Genomic DNA, 24,469 nt, shown 5'->3' with positions numbered 1-24,469 from the left:
AGAGTTGTTAAGCACTCTTAAATCTCTACCTGCATCATGTAGACCGATGGAAAAGGTATTCAACACGTAACTATTTTCATAAGATGAATTAAGATTTCACTAATTCACGGATTGGGATAAATGCAGAGACCAAATTTCCCTCACGGGATCAAAAGAGTATATATACTTATACTTACTTATACTTATACCAGTGTGTTTTTAAGTTGCAAAGCAGTAGTTCAACAGCAATGTCTGGAAATAGTTGTGGTTTCAGCCCCTTACACACAGTGTGCAAAAGTGTGCAACAATGCAAGTGGAAATTCACTGACTATCCTATCCTGTTCATTCCTGATGATTTAAGGACCAATACCAAAGAACTCTTGTCTTCGGAGTATTGTTAGCATGTGTGAACATACACACACACACACACACACACACACACACACACACACACATATACACATAGTCACAGTGTTCTGGAAAAGAACAGAGAGAGGCGAGACAGTAGAGAAATATTGGGTTTATTCTCCAGTATTATGTATGTCTGCTATACAACAATGGACAACAAAACTCCATTGAGCAGAAATGTTAGTGTGTGTGTGTGTGTGTGTGTGTGTGTGTGTGTGTGTTGGTTTGTGCAGGACCTTGCTTGCCTCCAGTGACGTGAGCTAATGTCATGTGGATGTGGGAAGAACTACTTGGCTGTGATTCGGAACAGTTTTTTTAGTGTTCAGGGTCTTGTCAGGTCATGTAGTATATTCAGATGCCCATATCATTTCACCGGAAAGCAGAACTGATCCCTTCTTGAATGACAAAGGGACATCCATTGACTGAACAAATCAATCTTCTACTCATAATCCCCAATTACTTTATGTCTCTATTTACAGTAAACACTGGTATTGCAATCAAGCATGCTTCTGAGGTGGCAATAGAAGCGGAAGATAATATTTGATTTATTTCCCTTTTATTGTTATCCTGAAACTGTGATAAGTAAGGAGGAGACCTGCAGCATGCAACGACTGATAAAGAGACCTTTCATTGACTGATAAAGAGACCTTTCATTGACTGATAAAGAGACCTTACAATGAACAATATAGTCTGTAGGTGGACTGTAGGTGGAGTTAGATTTTTATAATAAAGCGGGGGAACCCCTACAGAGCTTGATACTCAATATCTCAGTAGACACCCTTGAAGCCTGAACCTCCTAAAACAAGCACAAGGTGATGTGAGGGTGGCTTGGGAAATGCTCTTGGCAGAACCCACATTATGAAAAAGCGTGGAGGTGAGATGCACGCCCAAATAGAGGAGCTGGCCAGGAGGATATCAAGAATAAAAAGTAGTCGCACACTCTGATTTCTTAATATTTAATATGTTATTATAATTTGCATTATTCATGCGGCGGCCATTGTAAACCAAAACGAGGCCATGGGGTACACAAACTAGAAGACTGTTGTGTTTTATACATTTGCCAGTTGGTGGCGTGAACACGTATGATATAGTCAGTGTATCCCATAGCCTCATTTTGGTTTACAATGTCCACCGTGTGAATAAGGTGAATAAATGCATTACTGTAAGGGCCCCAGCCGTGGCGCAACTGGCTAACCCACACACAGCTGCGTTCCGCGTTCCGCATTCCAGTGGGTGTTCCCGACGGTAGCTATGCAAATGACTTGAAGTAAAGTCATTGGTCCCGTGGTCCTTTCTGGATCCCACTCCGACTCTCTCACACTTGCTTCCTGTCACTCTCCACTATCCTGTCGCATTAAAGGCATAAAAGCCCAAAAACAAAATATATACTTTAAAAAATATGTGAATACAATTCAAATGTATTACTGTAAGAGATCAGTGTGCGGCTACTCAGGAACCCATAAAAGAGAGGCTCATCTGCTTGAGTCCAGCTGGATAGAGAAGGAGAGTTCCTTAGAATCAGCGTCATGAGGACTGAGGATCCCAATCCACCGCACCGCCCTCACAAGTCCATGACAGTGTTGCTTTGTTACTTGCCAATGTCAACTTTCTCTGGTTTATGCAGCCAGTGAATCATCTGGTCTGAATTGACGGAATGTCCCTGGGAAAAGGACATGGTGTGTGTGTGTGCGCATGTGTGTATGGGGGCGCGCGTGCATGTATGTGCCTGTGGTGTAAGGGTGAGCTTATTGAAGCCACATGTGCCACAACAGCCGTTTTACATGTCAGTCAACACCCTGGAAGAGGGTCTTTTGGAAAACAGAACATAATACCCACATACTGTAAGGACAAATTGTGCATCCCACACAGGCTGTTGATCGCTGACATGGCCTTAGACACCATTACAAACCTGTCAGTGTGTGTGTGTACACACCTGCACATGGGAGCCATGGGAGATGTGTGAATTAAAAGACACTGTACTCCAAACTACAGTGATTAATAGGAAAGTTACTTTTCCAAAGGAGTAGGGAGTAAAAGCCTTTAAATGCCACCTACGTCAAAAATTAGATAAAGATGGTGAGTGGATGCTCTCCACACAAAGTATACGTTAGTCAAATAATTTAACTTCAAAACCCACTAAATACCACTCTCTTCCTGGTCTGAAATATCAATTTATAGGCAAAAACCTATAGGAGCCTGATTTTAAATGCTCATTTAAAAGAAAAGTGGTCAGACGGATTTAGAGGGTTTTGCATCTGAACTCTTCAAATGTAATCTAATCTCATTGCAACTCAAATACTAAACTAGTATCTTATACTTTAATACTTTTTTGAGTCTGTGACCCAACACTACAATACCTGGCATGACTCCAAAGCCGTGGGAGGTCAGAGAGCGATATGGCGATAAAGAGTTCCATTGGGGGAATTTGAAAATGGTTCAATAGAGAATGAAATCTGCCCTGACAGGTTTGTTTACCACTGCCACCAGACACTTTCACCTCACAGCTGATTATTTCACTTGCCTTGTCACTTTGCACCTGGGTAATCTTATAACATGCCTTTAGTTTACCGCTCGTGCGCTCACACCTGTGCCTTTGAGGACCGAGTCACTTCAAAGTCTTAAGAGAAATAAAAGTGATGTTACAGTGCAGCCAAACACTAGCCTGACGAGCCAGACCCACATTAAAATGTAGGGTCTGGGGACTCGCCGTTGGCAGTGCTCAGTCCGAGGGGCAGGATAATCAGTTGTCTTTCAAATTCTCTCTGCACGCAATAGGATAGCGCTACAACTCATGAGTCCCATGCGTTTTCCCACCAGTGGAGGTAGTTGGCTTGTTCAAACTTTTGGCAACTTAAAAAAAAGCTTAAATCGGGTCACGCTGTTCGCCAACAGCAACATCTTCCTTGTTTTCAAGTAGCAGGGAATTCACGCCAAATCGTTGAAACTCTGCCATCAATCATTATGTTATGCCCGCTTACTGACTCTATACACGATGTGATTGGCCCTATCGAAGCTTCATTTTTCCAGCTCGCAAGCCAACAGAGAGTTGCTAGACTAGCCCGGGCAGCAAATTAAATTTACTGCCACTAGGGTGCGTCTAAATTTCTAGGCTAGCCGAACACAGGAATCACATTACTGATGTGAGCAGAACTGAGATCTGTCCTCTACCAAGTATGAACGAGAACTTTTTCTAGGTAATGATAAGCCATGAGGGTGTGTACTTACAGGCCTACAACAACATGTAACACTATATGTCTGTCACGGACTCAGACTGGTAAAAACAGATCCTTAGATAAACAGGTTCCTTTGGTTCAGAGGATCATTCAGCCGAATGCAGAAGGATTAAACACTCAAAAGGTTCAGTCTTTCAAAAGCTCAGAAGATAGTCAAAAAAGGGAAAACAGAGGATCCAAGGAAATTTGAACAAATTCTAACAAAAGCGCTCACGCAAACTGGAAGTGGCAGGAAACAGCGGAGCACAGCATAAGTCCTTGAGTCCAAGATCGACGAGGCCAGACACAGACTGGAGAATGCGGGAAACCTTTGTAGGGGAGTTAATGATGTGGTGATTGCTTGCAGGTGAGTAGAGCTAATAGGCAGGTGAGTGTGAGAGATTCCATGTGACTGGGGAAAGCGGGGGTGTGGCAGTAGGAGAGTCAGGTGCTGGAGTGGCATGAGGGAGCGTGGCCGAGGGAGAGCCCGGTGCTGCTGTGACAATGTCTCAACAGCCTTCAAGTTCCTCAAATTAAACTTCAATTCTTCTTTTGAAATGATGGTGTCTATTGAAGAATTGTCTTAATTTGGACATGGACATTTGACATTACTAAGAAAATCATAAGACAAGAAAATCATTAACAACACAAGGAAATGTATTTCATAGTGCAGACAAGTCGGTCATTCAGGCACAAGAGCTGTTATTTTTTATATCTTTTTTTATGGCTTTTAATGGATCTTTTATAGATACAGTATATGCTGTTTTATGTAATAGCTTTAAAATATTTACTCAGTGGAAGGAATCAAAACAAATGATAAAACAAATGTAGGAAAAACAAATCCAAAACTTGATAAGCCCTTTAACTGCTATGATATGATGTAGTAATAGGTCACTCCTTGTGTTTTTCCGCATGCTTCTTGAGAAGCTCTCTTGGAAGTGGCCGCTGCATTCTAAATGTTGAAAGTCTCCTCCCTCTCTCTCTCCATGGGAGTAAGATAAGATATTATTTCGGATTTTTACAGAATGATTCATCGGCATCCAAAGCTGTTCTCGTGAACAAACAATGACAGTTCTAGTAACTCTGACACTTCAAGTTAAATTTGAAACATTTGCTTAGCAGCAATGTGTGGGTTTTGTGCAGGAGATATATGTTTTGGAATACTCATAACTCTTACTTTGTTTTAAAATAGAAAACAGCAATTGTGTCTTGTCATACTGTCATAGATTAATTTGGAACTGCTGCTTCGATTCGAGTTAATTGCAAACAGTAATTTCATTCTCGTAACGCAGTAACTGATGATAGCCCATTTTCCCCCTTTCAAACTTACTTTTGAAAACTACGCAAACACATACAGTATTGTTGTGTTCCCCTTAAAAATAGGCAGGAATACAGCAGTAGATTAAACATGTAACACTTCGTGGGGGTGCGCTGTGGGGCAATGGGGCAACTTGCTACAGCACTCATGCCTCCTTCGGGTCATGTGTGCTCTCGAAACCCGGGTTTGAATCCGACCTCGGCCATTATATATATATATATATATATATATATATATATATATATAATATACATTTCTGTGTGCGGCACAGAAAAACAAAACCAACCGCAAATCACACAACCCCACTGATGCCAAATTACATGACATGAGGCAAAATACTGACTCCCACACACTTTTCCACAGTGCCTTTTCACATTTAATAGTAGGGCTGGTGTTAAGTAAATTAACTACAGGTGTTACCAAATACGTTACTGAAATCTATGCTCAATTTAAGTGTAGCAGAATCAGAACCTTAATTAATGTCGTCAGGGATGGATTACCGCACGGGCCTACCGAGCCCAGGGGCCCAAGGGGTCAGGGGGCCCTGAAGCCCAAGCCTTTGCATGGAATCACTGACTCAATATCAACACATCAGGATGTAGGCTATGAATCTGATTGAATTTAGTATTGGCCATCCCCAAAATGCACCAGAATACAGGAAACAACATCAAACAAATTTAAAAAAAAATCTGGGGGAGGACCCCCAAACCCCCCTTCCACATATGCGACAATTAGTGGGGAGCCCTTAATACATCTGGGCCCAGTGGCCCGAAAGTTCATAATCCGGCCATGAATGTCATTAGTAACATGATCTGGGCCTGTCATGTATTTCATGTCAAAAAATGTCTGCTGTGAAAAGCTCCATTGCCTGTATAGCAAATGCCTGCACTCACCTTTGCTATGTTTTTTTTATTTATAAAACCTCTTTCCATTTTTAATTTGCATATGAAGTAGGCTTATGGATTCTGATTAAATTAGTAACATTCGTTTCAATGTAGTCAACCATGCAGTTACATTTATCTTCCTTTTTGTTGCAATACCTCCCTCTAGTGGTGCCTATAAATAGGTCAAAGGAAATTAGCCTACACACGTTGGGAATGCGGAACAGATGACAGGAACATGTGGTAACGATCCTTATCAGACTACGAGTGGCCTACTCTAGGGTTGGTCAGGATGGTGTTGGATGAATGGAAAATGTAACTGCGGGGAAGTCCCAAAGGTAAAGACAAGAATTCAGTGAAAGTTTTAAAGTTTTTTTTGTATTATTCATTCTTCAAATAGCCTACTCAACTAGACATTCACGCACAACTATGCCAAGCAGATTTTCAGAGCGAGCAGTTTCCCAGTTTCCATACGTCATGGCAGAAGTTGATTGGGGGCGTGGGGGGTTTCCAGATTTCAGGTTTCCAGGTCAAGTATACTTGCGTATACAAGGAATTTGGTCTCTGAATTTACCCCATTTACCCCCCCCCACACACACACACACACACAGACACACACACAAATAAAAGGGGAAATTTTCTATTTTTATTTCTCTGTTTTCTCTGTGGATACTTTTAACACAGCTGTTGTTGAAGCCTGAGCTTACAGTCAACACACCTTCAGTTAGACATTAGCTAGACCAGTGGTGTCAAACATAAGGCCTGGGAGCCAGATCAGGCCTTCCAGCATGTTTCATATGGCCCCCAGATGTTTTGGGTAGGAAAGGAAACACATACATTATTGTCTGCAACAATGTGTATTAGCAATAACTCAATGATATGATAAATTGATTAAACTAACCATCCTCGAGAAGGAAGAGGCTGAAAAAACTCACATGGAAGGTAGACCTACAGTAGAAGGTAGACCTACAGTTATTTCAAAAGAGAAAGAGCAGCACAGTGTTTCCCACAGAACTGAATTATATTTGTGGTGGTAGGTTTGCAGAATTAACTGTTTTTAACCAATTAGCGCAGCGTGGTTATGATGCAGGTTTAAGCACGATTTAGCCAGTGGACTTTTATGACAACAATTGCAGGATTGTTAATGTTTTCTTTAAACATGCATGTAGGTTTGTTGAGAGACAAGGGGAGGCTGCACAAAGGTGCACATATCTCTACAATAAACAAATTCCATCCAAATTAAAGTACAACATGCAAAGTCATTGTGTGGTGGTCAATGTTGATATTGTGGTGGCCCGCCACAAATAAGTCAATGTATGGGAAACACTGCAGCATATGACAGCAATACATGATTTGTACTTGTTTGCTCTTAAGTGGGCCTAAATGACAGTGGTGGATGAAGTACACAAATCCTGTACTTGAGTGAAAGTAGAGATACACATGGTCAAATGTTACTCCAGTAAAAGTAAAAGTCCTCCTTTTACATTTCCACTTGAGTGGAAGTACAAAAGTACTTGCCTTCAAATGTACTTAAGTATCAAAAGTAAATGTCCTGAAATGTATTATGACTAATAAAGTTGCATTTACTATTGTTGAAATGATTCGGCACAGACATAGGCATTCATTGAGCCTTTCTCCTCCATTCAAGGACAAAATGAGCTAATAATTGTTGTATGTAGAAAGAACTAAAAACAAACTAATGTGATATCTTATCTTAGATACTTCAAAGTAACCACATTTTTCTTTGTTTAATGAATTACACTTTCGGATCAAATCAAGATGTTCCCTTTTGTGTTTGATAGTGTCAGATTGTCTATCATTGTCTATCATTTGCTCGATGGCGTCAAGAGGCTAGTTATGGTAACATCAATATTGTGAAAAGGGGTAAACAAGGTACAGTAAATGGTGGTTATGACAATAACATAGGTTAGGCAACACCATTATTTAAAGCCTAGCTCACTTAATATAAAATATGTAAGTACACATGTATTTGGACAGTCTTTTTTCCAAAAGGAACTTCAGTTGTAGGCTACTTCAGCTGTCACAAAATGTAGTGGAGTAAAAAGTAAGATATTTGGCCTCAAAATGTACAGGAGTAAAAGTTAAAAGTTTAACAAAATTGAAATACTCAAGTAAAGTACAGATACATGAAAAAGCGACTTAAGTACAGTAATTGAGTAAATGTACTCAAGTAATGTCCACCACTGCTAAATGAGTATATCATCAAACAACACTCCCATGCAGAAAAATGATAATGACCATGACGGCCCGCACGTGGTCTCATTCCAACAAATTCTGTCCACTGCCTATATGTATTTGACACCACTGAGCTAGACAATCAAGAGCCTCTGTGAAATACATACAGATATGTATACAGTGGTGGCAGCTGGTCTTTCAAAGAGGGGAAGCTCATTTTCGACTTACATTGTAAAAATTGTCCTTGACTTGACCAGTGTCCTCTCGTTGGTCAGCAGAGTTAGGCTGCTTAAACGGCCTTGGGTCATTGTGTTACAGGTGTAGGACTTGAGCCACTTTAAACAGGAGAAGCTCCTTTCTACACCGGCGGATGTAGCTCCGCTTGATACACTGATGAGAACAGTTTGTAAAGCTGAGGCATTGCACTGTCCAACTCCATGTCTTTAAGGAACACCAAGTAGTCACACAGAGTCATATTTAGCTAATGTTTCTGTGAACTCCCTGTAGGCCTAATTCCTCTTGTTGGATGATTCACTACTCTCATCATGTCAGAATCAGAATCAGCTTTATTGCCCAGGTTACAAGGAAGGAACAAACAAGGATTTTGACTCTGGTTAATCTTTGCTCACAAAGTACAGCTCTCACTTAATATATAGTAGTATAAGTATATAGTATATATACTTTTTTGATCCCGTGAGGGAAATTTGGTCTCTGCATTTAACCCAATCGGTGAATTAGTGAAACACAAACAGGACACAGTGAACACACAGTGAGGTGAAGTACACACTAATCCCGGCGCAGTGAGCTGCCTGCTACAACAGCGGCGCTCAGGGAGCAGCGAGGGGTTAGGTGCCTTGCTCAAGGGCACTTCAGCTGCAGCCCACTGGTCGGGGCTCGAACCGGCAACCCTCCGGTTACAAGTCCAGAGTGCTAACCAGTGGGCCACGGCCCACATATATAAAGAATAAAAACAGAAAGGTCAGTAAGAAATATAAAAAAATGCTGTAATAGAAATATATATTAAAAAAAGGGTCAAGGTTGCCATGGTCATGGACACCTCAACAGGCACAGGGAAGATACAATATAAAAATATACAATAACAATTGAAAAGACGGAAGGAATAGTGCAATATCAGCATAGTCTGAGATTTAAGATTTAAATATAAATATAGTGCAAGGCAGTTCAGTGCAATGATAATGTATTAAAAACAATATTGTAATTTTAAGATTAAAGTATACACGAGGTAGATGAGCATAACAGTGTTGATTGACTTTGTTCAGTGTAAGGGTCTGGGCTATTTCTGAGCAGAGTGACTGCTTGGGTAAAGAGGCTGTCTTTGTGCAGCTGGTTTTGGTGAACAGTGGCCTGTATCGCCTACCAGAAGGAAAGAAGGTTGAACAGTTTGTGACCAGGATGTGAGGGGTCTGCAGAAAGGTTTGCTGCCCTTTCTCCTAAATGACAGCTCCTGTCGGCCAAGCAAGGATGTCACATCAATAAGGCGGTTTAGGAAGGCCCTGTTTTGTGTGACTGTTTCATTATGTTTAGCCACTTGAATGTGAGCATCTTCATTGTTCACAACGCGTCAACTGCCTGCCAGTAGTACATTTCCTTTGTCACAGCACTTCCAGTCAGCCAGCTAACTTTGTCATACCAGGAGAGCTGAAAAGATCTGTTACTTTTCCCTATCTTTTGCACTAAATCAGTTAAAGGTGTTGATCTGCCCTGCTGTTTAATTCTAAGTTTCTCCTCGCAAGGAAGACTTACAAATGGCTTTGCCAAAATCATCTTGACAATATTAGCATTGTCTGCCATTGTGTGCAGTTTGCTACGACACTATATTGTATGAGTGAATGAACGAACGAACGATCTAACAAAACAATATTAACTCTCATTCCAGGGTAATAATCAAGGTACGAACATAGGCTACAATATGCATATGACTGGGGAAGGTGTGATGAAATGACCTCTATGATGTCATTGTCAGAGCATGTGAAGTTCTCTTGGATTACCTAGTGTTCCTGGGCATTGGAAAAACCTTTTTCCCAGTGAAAACGTCATCATTCCGCATCATTCACGTCACGTAATGTGTGAGTCAGAGGTCGGAAACTGGGGCTAGATTTTGCCAGAGCCCGTTTACGGAGAGCCGGGTCACTCCCTATTAACTCCATTGTACCTGCAATATGTTGCAGTTCCGCTAGGGGGCGATCACGAATAAGTGCAAAAACAATGGGGGTCTATGGAGCTAGACGGCTAAATGTGTCTCTTTCACCTGGTTATCGTTGAAAAATCGAAGATTGGATTGTGGTTTCTGCAAGATCAATATGGGTTATAGGTCAAAAGTTGAATGAACGAGTACTTACGTCCTTTCGATTTCTTACAGGTTGGGTCGTTGTTGCCCACAACACACTAGCTTTCTGCTAATGAATGACGTCATTGACACATTTGAAAGGCTTTTTAGAACAAATAAGTGACTCAAAAAATATAATACTCAGCGGTGTGTTTTCTCTGCCCCTTATATAATATCTTATTTAGGATTAGTGAGCATATGTTTTAACCTTTGTTGTGGCATCCGTGTTTGTCACACATTCCGACAGCAAAGCACATGAACACTCGCTGTGGGAAAAACAAAGTGATCACGGTGGCGGTCCTTGTCATTCCAAGCTGCCATGAAGGCACCATTAGTCTAGAAGAATACGCCTGGATTCAGGGGAAAATAGGGCGGGGCAAATGTCTCTGATTTCGAACAAAAATTTTTTCAATAGCCAATCGCGGAGAGGTGGCAGACCTTGTGAGTACAGTATAGACATGTACTGGGTGTTTCATGAAAATACCACCGACAGCAGACTAACAACCAAAACGATGGCGTTTAGTTTGCCTTTGTAGCCATCTCTGGCTAGCCTTTGCTTAGCCAAATGAGACATAACTTCTGCAGAGGTTTAAAGCTAATGTTGTTACGAACTTCAATTTCTTCAAAAATCGCTCTAATGCTTCAATTACGCACTGGTTTCAGTAGGAACTTTTCCCCATGAACACAACGGAAATGAGATCAGTGGGCGTCTCTGAAAGTAGCTGTTTTCCGGTTGTGAAGGTTTTGGCCCAGAAGTTCATATAGCATGATGCTAACTTCTGGGTACCCAGATTCTCTTGGATAGTATAGGGGGCCACTAGTTGAGAGGGAGTGCCAGTGTGAGTGTGAGATAGGTGGTGGTACATCTTGACCATCACACAGCAGAGAAGGAAGGCCACAGCACAGACCAAAGGCCTACACCGGCGGCGCCAAACTCTTGCCTCCTCATCTTCATGCTGTGAGGCAAAGCAGAGAGGGAAGCAGGTCAAATGAGAGGCGAAGCATAACTGATCGTAGCCGTGTAAACAAATGGAATTAATTGATTCTGAGTTAATAGAAATGACTTACATAACAAATCTCTAATCCACCTTTGTAAAACTCCTTTGCACAATTCTTCAATCAGAAATCAGTCCCAATCTTCCTATCTTGATCTAAGCCATCTCTGTGCTGCTATTTGGAAGCTATCAAAGAGGCCAATGGATATATATATAATATAATATAATATATATAATATAATATAATATATAATATATAATATAATATTATATAATATAATATAATATAATATAATATAATATAATATATATATGCATATAATATAATGGGAACACCCCATTGAATGCAATACAATTGATTAGAAAAAAGAAAGAAGGCATTGCAAAATCTTTACCATACTGAATGTATAAATGTTTCTAGTCTACACAACTGTGGTGTTACATGTCAATGGCAAAGTTACATCTTGGGAGGAAGGAATTGAATTCATGCTGTGATTTTTGCAAAGTGTAAATTATCAACAAATGTTACAGACATAGCAAAAAGTCAATATATATATATATATATATATATATATAGCTCATATGTGCATTGTGTAATAATTCACTGAAAGCACACACTGATTCGACCATGAGTTGTGTTTAGAGGAAATATTTGTTTTTGTTGCATGTTTGAAATGCGAGTCCTGGAGCCTTACGCAAACAAAATGTGTCATTTTGATAAGTGTTTTAATTGTTTTGAAAACATGATGTCAGAGTGGACAGAAGTATTGACGCAAGTATTGACGCAGAAGTATTGACCATTCTGATGAATTTGCTGTGCCTCTTGGCGTGACTCACCCCGTCACATTCAAAGGTTTTAGAAACCCTGGTGGTTATACATTAACCAGCTCCTACGCAATAAGTGTTACCTTCTAGTACAGGTACAGGTGGACATAGATAGATGGATAGATATTTTATTACCACACAACAATGTTGGCTGTATGTTTTTGTTTCAGAAGGATTAAGCTCTATCCAGTGGATCCAGCATGGGGTATGAGTCTTATTGCTGAAGGTTAGAAGCTGTTTTTTTTTTAAACGTGTGGTTTCAGTTCTTACAGATCAGTAACGTCTTGCAGAGGGGAGAAGCTGGAAAAAGTGATGGCTGGAGTTGGGTAAGGTAAGGATCTTTGATTATTCTGGAAACATGTTAGGCCGCACATTGCACACATTCAGAATCTAAATGTAGTATTTGGCCTGTTGGGGAAGACAGTCATGAAAGAGCAACATGCACATTCTCTAAAGAATATGTGTGTTTCATTGCTGTAAATGCCACCCCAAAGCCCTGTCAACAAGAGGGGTAGAGGAAGCATCAAAGAATGATCTGGCACTGAGCAAAGCAATAGAGACTGGACATTTAATTGTGGGTGCATTCAAAAAATGCACCCACAATTAATCTTATACAGTATGTGTAACTGCCTACATTTTGCTACGGGGTACACATATTGTGTTAACAAAAGCCTTAAGAGTGAGAGTGCTCATGCTTCTGCATGAGAGACATGTCGGGATTGTAGGAACTCGTGGAGTATTGACACATTAGTTTGATCTGAAAGGCTTACTGTAGTTTTGAGTACTGTGGAAGCTCTTGAACAAATGTTGTGTGGCACATGCCTGAGTGTCAATGTCATTGTTGGGTCATTCCGTGTCAAATCACATAAGGAAGTTGTGTGGAACATGCCTGAGTGTCAATGTCATTGTTGGGTCATTCCACGTCAAATCAGATAAGGTTGGTCACATTTTGTTCAAACCTTGTTTACATCAGGGTCATTCCACGTCAGTTCAACCAGGGCCCACGCACTTAGGTCTCAAAAAATTCTGAAAAAATTACCAGGTGTACCTATGTTACCCAGGAGACACACTGTAAAATTACTCTTATGTAAGATCAATACTTTCCAAGATACAGCCAGTTTTATAGGGGGTGTCGATTTTGCTCGGCCTCTTTTTTTTTGTCAAAGTTCACAAGCCCACTGCGCAAGAACTAAACCATGTAGGAGGCTCAAATTGTGCATGCTGGTACATAAATAGGAATAGTATGTAGCAAAATCGTCATGTTTGGTCTGTATAATCCTGCATGGTCATAGCTGTCCCTCAAAGTTGATACAAATTGTATTGGAGTTTTTGGCTGGGCTCTGTTTAAGCCTTCAGAAGACATATTTTTACTCAAAATAGGCTCTTGATTTATTTTTCTTACTGAGATAAGTAGAAACACTCTCATAAAAAACAATGAACAGAAAATAAATCCCTTTAGGGTCTGAACAGCAGACCTCACAAGTCTGAAAAATCATTTTGGTTATCATTTTCAGAGCACCTTGTGGGAATATACAAAGATTTTTTAAATAGGGTTTTCTTTATTCTCCATGATCCCTTCTTTTTGAAAACACCAATTTGACTTGTCTTTTGCAAATCTTTCTTTTTTATTTTCCACCCTGAACATGGGCAAAATGCCCCATTGACATCTATATGTTTTATATAATTTTACAGTGTGTCTCCTAGGTAACATAGGTACACCTGGTAATTTTTTCAGAATTTTTTGAGACCTAAGTGCGTGGGCCCTGGTTGAATTGACGTGGAATGACCCATCAGGAATGGGTCCCAAAATCAAGGCCTGTAAAATATTTCTGTTCAAATATGTATGCCTTCATATTATTTTCAGCCCTTGAAACAGCCTGAAAATCACATCTATGGGAGGCAATGTTTGGGCATTAATATAATTATTAAAAGTATTATTCATAGGCTGCCCACACGTTGTAGGGTGGAAGACAGACATGTTCTCAGTATGACTGAACCATTTAAAGTTTGTGCACCATTTTCATTGATTTTCAAGGGCCTAGATTTTGAAAAAAGTGCAAATTACATTTACATTACCACAGTAGATATTACGAGTACAATGTACTTACCTCCTAACCTGACCCTAGCCAGATGAATTTCGTTCCGCTTAGCTCCGCCTAGCTTCACTCACATCCATCTGGGACCTCTTCCATTGAGAGTGATTTCTGCAACCGACTTTATGGTTCAGCCAATCAGGACGCAGGGCGGGAGTTTCATAGATGTGACATAGGTAGAAGCGACTGTGACACTGTTATTAGTGTCACGGGTTGGCTTCGATGTGAGTGGTTGAAGTAGCACGTCAATAGATGACAGACAAGTGGCTTATTCAATCATATGCAAGCATTTTTTGATTAGTCCCAGCCTTCTGAAGCAACACTTCAATGGATCGGTTCCAGATGGATGAGTGGAGCTAGGCGGAGCGAAATTCATCTGGCTAGGGTCAGGTTACTTACCTCCATGATGACTTAGAAACTGATCGACAGTCTTGAGGCAATATTCAGCCGACGGCCACTATCAGATTTCAGTGTCACACTACCTGTGACTGTGAATCTGATAATGGCCCATAATTCAAGTCAGATGAGTTCAGAAACTATTGTGCTGAGAATGGAATCATGACATCATAAAAATGTATACAAATTGCACCAAAAAAGTGTTCTAAATTGTCACGGCCCTCTGGCTTTGCCTCTTTCCCCGCAGGCCGTGGTTTTGTTTATTTTTTTGTGTCTCTCGTACAGGTGTGCTGGAAGTGTGGTTGAAATTATTCAGCCCAATTAGGTGCACTGTTGTACAGGTCACTTGTTGACTTGGAAAAATGCAGGTGCTCCTCCCCACTGGAGAGCAGCTGAGCACCAGACGCCCGTGGGTCGTGCAATGGGCCTTTGTCTGAAGGCCCATTCGCCCAATGCTGCTTGTTGTGTGGCATTTTTGATGGCCTTTGGGCTGCATTTTTGATTCTCTTCCCGAAGTGAAATGAAGTAGTGAGTCTGGTTAAACCAGGTTAACGGGGAAGTTACGTTTTTCATAATCTGCATTTTTTAACCAACCACACCTGCATTTACCTTACTGCAGTGACATGGCACAGAATGGCATCAAGGAAACATGATATTGTGAAACACGTTAGAGTTACCTGTGTTGTGTTGTGTAGTGCACGGCTCAGCCCTGCTCTTCTTCTCGAACACGCAACAAGCAGCACCTCGGCTACGGATTGGGAGTTGATCATGCTAGCAATCGAGCTAAAAGCCCAGGCTGCTAGCTCTCTCACTAGCACATCTCTTAAGGCGTTGGGAGGGAGGTTTACACAACATGCAAATTGCACAGCTACGTACCAGCTGGCTACCGCTACACTCACCCCCCTAAAACCTCACTAGCAATCGAGCTAAAAGCCCAGGCTGCTAGCTCTCTCACTAGCAAGTCTCTTAAAGGTGCAGTCAGCGATCGTATGCAATTTCAAGCCCATAACATTTTCTGTCACATTCAGCAATCATCTCCTCACGATCCGCTAGCTGCCCATTCTGTGACTGTACACTTTTTACAGTACACTGTAAAAAGACCTGGGGGCTATTGCACAAAACTAGTATAAGGGATTAAGCCGGGATATCTTGGTTATCCTGGCTCAATTGGGGGTCAGTTGTCATGTGACCAAGTTTCATTAACATACATCAAAGTGTTCCCAAAATATGAGCTTACTTACTGTTTGGCGACTTTGCCCCTTTGGATTTGCCTTTATTAATGCAAAAAATGAGTCATAACAACTTCTGATCACAATGAAACTGTCATAAATGGACTCAGCATCCTCAATAACCCCTAAATTGACACCAAGATTGTGAAAATACAAGGATACAAGGATACAAGGAGTTTATTGTCACATGCATATAGTTACTGGAAGTAAGAAATGCAGTGAAATTATGTCTGGTGTCAGCCTATTTGTGCATTAATGGGGGTAAAGAGTGCAGTAGAAGAGGGGTTTAGTAGATTAAGTGGCAAGGGCTGCATAAAAAAGGTGGGGAGGATTGGGATTGGGTGGGGGCACCAACAAGGAGCACCTAAGAGCAACAGGGGCAAGGAAAACTCCCTTACCAAGGAAGAAACCTTGGGCAGATCCACGGCTCAAGGGGCTAACCCAACTGCCAGGGGTCTTGGTGTGTGTGTGTGGGGGATGACAGGGGAGATGGGATAGTGTGCTGTGTATGTGGGGAGAGGGCAGTGTGCAATATGTGTGTTGGGGAAGCTTCCTCATGAGACAATGTGCTGTGTATTGGGGGCAGTGTGCTGTAAGTATGTTGGGGATGTGTGTTGGAGAAGCTTCCTGATGAAATAATGTGCTGTGTATGTAGGGGGCAGGGACTTACTAATGCAAGCAGAGTACTGTATGTATGATGTATGTGAGTGATGACAGTGAAGATGTGTGTGTGTGGGGGGGAGGGAGGGGAGTGGAGCAGTGACTGTGTGTGTGTGTGTGTGTGTGTGTGTGTGTGTGTGTGTGGGCAGTGTGCTGTAAGTATGTTGGGGATGTGTGTTGGAGAAGCTTCCTCATGAGATAATGTGCTGTGTATGTAGGGGGGTAGGACTTACTATTGCAAGCAGAGTACTGTATGTATGATGTATGTGAGTGATGACAGTGAAGATGTGTGTGTGTGTGGGCGGGAGGGAGTGGAGCAGTGACTGTGTGTGTGTGTGTGTGTAGTGTGTAGGTGGGGGCAGTGTGCTGTAAGTATGTAGAGGATGTGTGTTGGAGAAGATCCCAAAGACAATGTGCTGTGTATGTAGGGGGCAGTGTGCAGCAAGTATGTAGAGGAGGCTTACTGTAGCAAGCAGTGTGTTGTATGTATGTATGTGAAGTGATGACAGTGATGATGTAAGTGTGTGTGTGTTGGGGTGGGGGGTTGGGGGGCAAAGGCTAGGCAATCAAGGACATGGGTAGATGGAGGAGAAATCAAAAATAATAAATAAAAAGTTCTATGGAGATGTGCAAAAGTTGGAGAAAGTCAGATATGTGTGTGTGTGTGTGTGTGTGTGTGTGTGTGTGTTTGTGTGTGTTTGGCGTGTGATGAAATAAGAAAAATAAATAAAAGGTCTGTGGGGGTCATGAGTGCTGAGTAGTGAATGAGTGCAAAGTCAGTATAGTGTGAGTTCAGAGTTGGGAAATGTTTGAGAGTGCTGAGGAGTGAATGTGTGCAAAGTCAGTATAGTGTGAGTTCAGAGTTTGGATGGCCTGGGGATAAAAACTAAAATGTGATCATTATTAGTAGATGTCGTGTGTGGTCAGTATCCTGGCCAAGATGACAAAGCGCCTCCCAGAGGAGGGGCAAAACGGGGTCAGAAAATGTGCACCCCATCATTTTTCAACAGTAGGACCCCAAATAAAGCAAATAAAACAAAAATTAAAATTTTAGCAAAAAAATCCTACGGAAATACAATTCGTACCCCACTATAATTGAGAATGTCCCTTTTCTGTTTTCTCATTCACAACCTTCTTTAACTTTATAGATATATATACTGTCAGTATATATCTATGCTCTAACTTTTGTATCAAGTTGTGGTAGCGCAGTAATATAGAACAAAATGCGGTCAAGGTGTATGTTTGTGCTGGATTTTACAACAGCATCATACGCGATTCAGCCAATCACAATCAAGGACCAGAACTATCCGTTTTATAATGTGTAACGGATCATAAGCCTAAAGCTTAAAGCTGCAGTTGGCAAGTCTGACAGATTGAGGGGACTTAGCCAAAATTTTGAATGTTTACAACTCTCATGCCCCTCCCCCACTACCACCGAGCACAATATCATCAAGTTTTTGCTTGTCAGTGCGCACCAGACTGCACCAGACTGTGATTGACAGTCAGATCTCACACAACCCTACTCTGATTGGACCAGAAGAACCGGGAGCTCTGGATTTTTGCAAAACAAACAACAGGCTCTAGGTGGAGGTAGAAGCGCGTTTTTTTTTTCTAAAACCGGCTGATTTATGTTGTTCCGTCGGAGCATAGTCATAGGTTTCAGTGAATATGATCAAAAAAATCTTGCCAACTGCAGCTTTAAAGGCAATTGTCTACAAAATATTTTCTAAATGTTTTGTCAATTTTAAGGAACAAAGTGATGTGAAATTGATTACAGATACATCCCTTGTGGATGTCATTGTAAGATGTGACGTTTCTGTGTATATTTCCAACACAACTGTTCTTGTTGCCTGAGCCCACTGCCAGTGTACTCTGATGTAGAGATTTAGAAGCAAGAAATATTGCTCATTGAACCACTAGGGGGCGAAAGACACAGAAGTTTAAAACCTAACTGTCAAGTGGCTCAGACAGAAGGACCACTGAGTTTGGGTGTGTGTGTGTGTGTGTGTGTGTGTGTGTGTGTGTGAGAGAGAGAGAGAGAGAGAGAGAGAGATTATGTGTGCATTTGTGGAGCACAGTGTTAGGGAACAATTTGTAAGATTTTCAAACTTGTTAAGGACAATCAATGGTCTTTCAAGTGGATGTATTTAAAAGATTAGTGATTAGTTCATGCGTGTGTGAATGAAAGTGTGCTCACGGTTCTTGCTCTCTGTCCAGAATCTCCCACAGTTGCTGCTATGCCAACAAGCAGACATCTAAACTCTGGTCAGAATTCACCAGGACCAAGTCAACGAATAAACTTTGCAATCTCTCAAAACTGATATGGCTACTTATACCGTCATGCAATGACTTTTCCGTTTTTACCATTTCAAATTCACTACCTACATAATATCCTTTATCCAGTCATGAATGACCACTTTCTCTCCCCCACACACAAAACCACCCTCATACACTCATGCAAACACACAGAATATTTGCCTACATACAGAGAGAGAGAGAGAGAGAGAGAAAGAGAGACATAAACATGGTCCCACACAGGAATACAGAGAGAAAAGAAAAGGGGGGGATGGAGGGGGTGCCGCACGAGTCTGCAGAGTTGTCCTAAGACATTCCGGAGTGTTCAGGGAGCAGATTCCAGGCTGTGTTGACGTTTGGCGGCCAATCAGACGCTGGTTGGAAGAGTCCTTTAAGAGCACAGCAGCTTTGCCATTTTCGGTCAAAGCACATGCCAAAGAAGATGAGTACCGTCCACCGCCCCTCAGTCATCAGCCTCAAGCACACTACTATTTCACACACACACACACACACACACACATTCACAGCCATCCCACAGGCCAAAGGCAAAGGTTTCAGAGTTTAAAAAGCAGACAGTCACAGTTATTCAAGTTATGGTGAGATGTTGCCCTACTGAATGCAAGGCTACATCATATGTGTATTAAGAAAACATGATAGATAGATAGATAGATAGATAGATACTTTATTGATCCCCAGGGGAAATTCAAGAAACAGCCAGCGCAAATATCTTTTGAGTCAGATAATTACTTATAACTCGTTGATAGCAGTACTATACTGTACTAGATGATCAGATATATATGGCAACATACAACTAACTATTATGATGAGCTCTTGGTATGGGGTACTGAGGCATTGATCACTGGTAATAAATGAAATACTTTCTCCAATCCCTGAGAATTGACCATAACTGTCAGCTCACTTCTAACTGCAAGAGCAAGTGGTTGAAATGGAATACAAAGAGTCAAACAATAGCAGCAAACCTTGCACTATCATGACACACTTATCATTTAGCATTGCTGCTAATACAGACATGTGCTAAATTTGTTCTGTTACCATCAATTTGCTTCATTCAGACTTCACTGGTGTCTCTCAACTCGATCCAGAGCTGAACATGTGATCAAAGCCTCAAAATACTAAATTACCACATGACCTTTCACACATTCCCTTGTTCCTTGCCAGTTTCATTTGTAGCTGCGCATTGTGTGAGTTATGGACCCTTTCAAGAGAGTTCCATTATCAGCATCATAGTTGGCCCCACAAGACTTCCTTTTTAACATTCCATATGTTATCTTAATGCAGAGGAAGTAGATTGGGGCCCAAATAGAACGTTCAAGCATTGTTTTTGTTTACCTTGTTGAAAGGGTCCATAAGCTAACTGTTTCATAATCATCAATGATGAACTCAATGTCATGCAGTTTCCCTCCTACTCTCACGGTCAGCTAAGAGGTCAAAATTTGACAATGAGCCAGACGATAAGAAAAGGGAAGTGTGAAACTACTGCTCAGAAAACTCAGCAATGACACCTGAAAACATATCAGGGCTGAACAGGGCTGTCATATCATCACCTTCCTAAAATAATGGCGAAAATGTTTTGTTTTTTGCCTAAATCATCTCTTCAATTTTTTTAACTTTTTTGTGTTTTCTGAAAAACCTGAAATAAATGCCATTATTTTAGGAAGGTGATGATATGACAGCCCTGTTCATGGTACGTGCCAAGAAAATAATCTGTTTTGAAACAAGGAGCCACACTTCAGCCAATATAATGTAAAATCTAAGTTTCTTTTAAGTTACTTGGGATTTTGAATGTAGATCCTGACACGGATTCCGACATGCTGAAAGGTGAAACGCATCTCTGAGATGGGAATCTGAGTTGTTTCTAGGGAAGGGATTATGTCTGTGGCCAGCCCACATTGCTCACAGATCTTCCATTGAATCAGTGTAACTGACACTGAGCCTGTTCTCATCTGCATGAGATCAGATCACAGTTTAGATTGAAGCCTTTTAATCTCTATAAGCTACTGCAATTGAAATGATGCGTTTTATGATGGAACGTCTTGGAGCATAACGTTCTCGCTTCTCATACGTGTCACAGCTTATATGTTTCTGGGTGCAAATTGAAATTTGGGTGCAACTCCGCATTCCTTAAATGCCATGTACGCAGACCACGGACATCGTTTTGAAGTCATTAGGGTTTTGGAAGAGATGATTTTATTCTGTTAACTCCTCGTTTCTGAGTCAGATCATTTGGCCATCGCCGAGTGAAATCACTGGCCAGATTCACAAAATAAGCAGTGAGATGGTGGGGACTGGGGAGGGCTTATACGGACTGAACATGACGAGAGGGGAGCTGCTGTGGTGACCTACTCCTGCTGGGGGATTGCGATGGGATGACATGAGAGGGCATTCAGTGCTTGACTTTTGAAGAGGACGCAGCCAGGGCGTTCGATGGTGTTTTAAGCCCCCACTGTCAACTTCAAGGCAGCGCTGCGGCCGTCGACTTCAAGGCACCTAACCTTAACCTTAACCCCAACCCTAACCCTTGCCTAACCCTAGTGCCTTCCATGCAGCGCTGCCTGGAAGTCGACGGTGGGGGCTTAAAACACCATTGTGCAACCAGGGCTGGAGCTACTGTTCTTACACTTCCTATGAGCTGGGAGTGAGCTAATATGAATGTTTGGACACGTAAACACATACACAGAGACATGCACATAAATACACACTCACACACAGACACTCCCACACACACATACACATAAATACACACACACATGTAAATAAATGCACAAACAACATCAAAATAGTGTGCATATTGCACAGATTCAATTATCTTGAATGTACCCAAACACTGTATGTATGTAGTGAAAGACAGACACATACACACACTTACACACATAACAATGCAAATACAGTACAAATAGCACTACCCACATAGGCTACAAACACACACACGGTCATTTGTGCAGTGAGGCACTGTGTTTTTTCCCAGACCACACCTTCAGAGGGGTTTGCTTCTTTCCTTACATGCCGTTGATGGGAGCCCTCTGCCAAACTGCTCCTTATTTACTGAACAGTTCCTTTTTTGGTGCTGTGTTAAAGGGCTGTGCGCGCACACACACGGGCTGTTAGCAGGGGTGGAGGGAAACTGTTTTCATGAATGTGCTCGGTGAGACTCCGTACAGCCAAAGAAAGAAAGACAGACAGACAGCCCCTTAAAAAAAGAAACAGGAAACTTGTAAACTCGTACAATGTCTGTGATAACCCACCTTAAAAAAAAAAAGATGCTTTGTATATATAAAAGAGCCCCAACGTTTACATACTGTTACACTGTCACTGCATTTCAGGCTCATTGCGACGGTGGTTCTGATAGCAAATCTGATGCATTCCTGGCATGTTTTCCATGCAAGTGCCGGGGCAAAAAACCACACATGATGGGGGGACGTTTGACCGCGGCCGTATCAGACAGCGACCCAAATGGAAACGATTGACTCACATTCTAGCGCGGCATGACTGCACTGCGTATGTGCAGTAGGATGATTTATCCAGTCTTGCAGTGCACATCCCTGTGCAACCTCGGAGCAAAGGACAAGCAGCATCATTCTCTTTTGGGGCAAACTAGCAAGCAGACTGTGTAGGGAGTGAATAAATCTGTTGTTGAATCTGAACCATTGAATAGTTCAAATAGAGCAGTGAATCTGTTATTGTAGTTCACACTCAGCATTTGCAGATGTTTCTTTAAGTGCTAGGTACAGACATGGCTCTCTTCAGTTAGGAGAATGAATAAGTGTCATTCTAGCAACTTGTTGAGATCATGGTTTTGAATACTTCTTTGTTATGGGACTTTTGCCATGTTCCCTGTCTGCCTCTGATCCACATATTTCCGATCTACACGCAGATGCCTTGTTTCACCTTTTCTCTTCTCTCATTCTTTCTCTCAGTCTTTCTTTCTTTCTGTCTCTCCCTCGTTCTCTCTGTCTCCCCTGTCCCTCCCTCCCAGCCTCATCCCGATAAGGCGATGTGCGGCATCGGGCTGAGCCATTATGTCAAAGCCCCGCCGCGTTGCGTACTTAAGCCATGGTGTCGTCGCTTCGTGCCTCGCCACAACCCGATCCGCACACCCCCCCCCCCCCCCACCCCCCGGCACCTCTCCACCTCCCGAGTAGGACACCATGAGTGAATACATGGGATGGGCAATGAGCTCATCTGTTTATGACAGCGGCCCGCTGTCGCCATCACTGTAACATCTCAGGGATGAGGGCAGATTAGCGTAGCGTAGAATAGCGTAGAGTAGAGTAGAGTAGAGTGGAGGGCCGAGGCCCGTGACTGAGTGGGTGTGAGATGTAGAAACAGGGCCTACAGTAATGCTGCTGTGCTGCTGCTGCTGCTGCTGCTTTCATTCAGTGCCTGAGGTCCTGACTCTGGTTTCTGACCATGACCATGACACTTACAACCCTGAAAAAAAAGTTGGGACGTTGTGTAAAAAGCAAAAACAAAAAAAATGTGACCATCTGCAAATCTCGTAAACCCATATTTGGCTGCAAAAAGGACATAGATTCTGGTTTCTGACCAGTTCAATAAAGGCATGGCATTTACGTTTATGTTTACTCGTCTAGCAGACACTTTCATCCATAGTGACTTACAGGACAGATAAAACATTATTAGGTGTAATAGGTGTCACTAAAACCCCTAACTAGTCAAAACTGTGCACTAAAATAGCCAGTAATCATGAATCAAACCAAGAGACTTAATTCAGAGTACTCTGACACTCATTTGTTGTCTTGGTCCCTGATTAGCACAATGCTGGAGAGCTATAAAGGACGTGCAGAAGATATGTGTGTGTGAGTTACTTGTTAATTATTGAGCCAAGCCAAACCAAGTCATCATGTTATTAGTGAACCATTCTTGAGAAGTAGCTGAGCAGCTTGAACACAAAGAAGTAATGAAGAAAAATGACATGCTCATTCTTTAGATCATTCATTTGTTATCTGCGCTGTTAAAAATAATGTTTGTGGTATGCTTAAAATGCAGGAGTAACTTTTCCTGGAACTGACTGAATACTTGATCTGACCAAACGATTCCTTATGCCTGCAGCTGCAACAGATCACTGTTGGCATGACGACTTTTGCTGGACGTCAACTTAGGACAGAGGGACGCTACCCACCTTCGTCTTGACCTAAGACAGAGAACCTCCCCACCACACACACACACACACACACACACGCACACACACACATACTGTCTCTCATGAACACGCACAAGCTTAATCCACAAATGGATATTTACACATTTCAATAATTACAATTCCATGAACACTCCTTCGAGGTGTTATAAAGTTCACATGTGCATGACGTGTGTTTAATTGCTTTAATGAAGCCAAAGGTAACAAGAGGTTAAGGGTGTGTGTGTGTGTGTGTGTGTGTGTGTGTGTGTGTGTGTCCCCTCATTCTCTGTTTATATTCCAGGATGGCTCGACCCTTTTCAGCAAGTGAAGGGGTGAGTTTAAAAAAAAAGTGGGGGGGAGAAAGATTGAAGGAGAGAGAGAGAAGAAGGAAGAGAGAGAGAGAGAGAGAAGAAGGAAGAGAGAGAGAGAGAGAGAGAGAAGAAGGAGAGAGAGAGAAGAAGGAGAGAGAGAAGAAGG

General features: G+C 41.9%; 1 long non-coding RNA gene across 1 annotated transcript; it reads left to right on the top strand.

The window, feature by feature from the left end:
• Positions 1 to 3,544: 3,544 nt before the first annotated feature.
• Positions 3,545 to 24,261, top strand: LOC125287701. The gene is made up of 3 exons (XR_007192400.1): positions 3,545 to 3,966; positions 12,425 to 12,492; positions 23,923 to 24,261. It is a non-coding gene; the product is annotated as an uncharacterized LOC125287701 (long non-coding RNA).
• The last annotated feature ends 208 nt before the right edge of the window (positions 24,262 to 24,469 follow it).

Source organism: Alosa alosa, chromosome 22 (genome assembly GCF_017589495.1).
Source record: "Alosa alosa isolate M-15738 ecotype Scorff River chromosome 22, AALO_Geno_1.1, whole genome shotgun sequence".
NCBI lineage: Eukaryota > Metazoa > Chordata > Actinopteri > Clupeiformes > Clupeidae > Alosa > Alosa alosa.
This window is presented reverse-complemented; position numbering and strand designations above follow the sequence as displayed.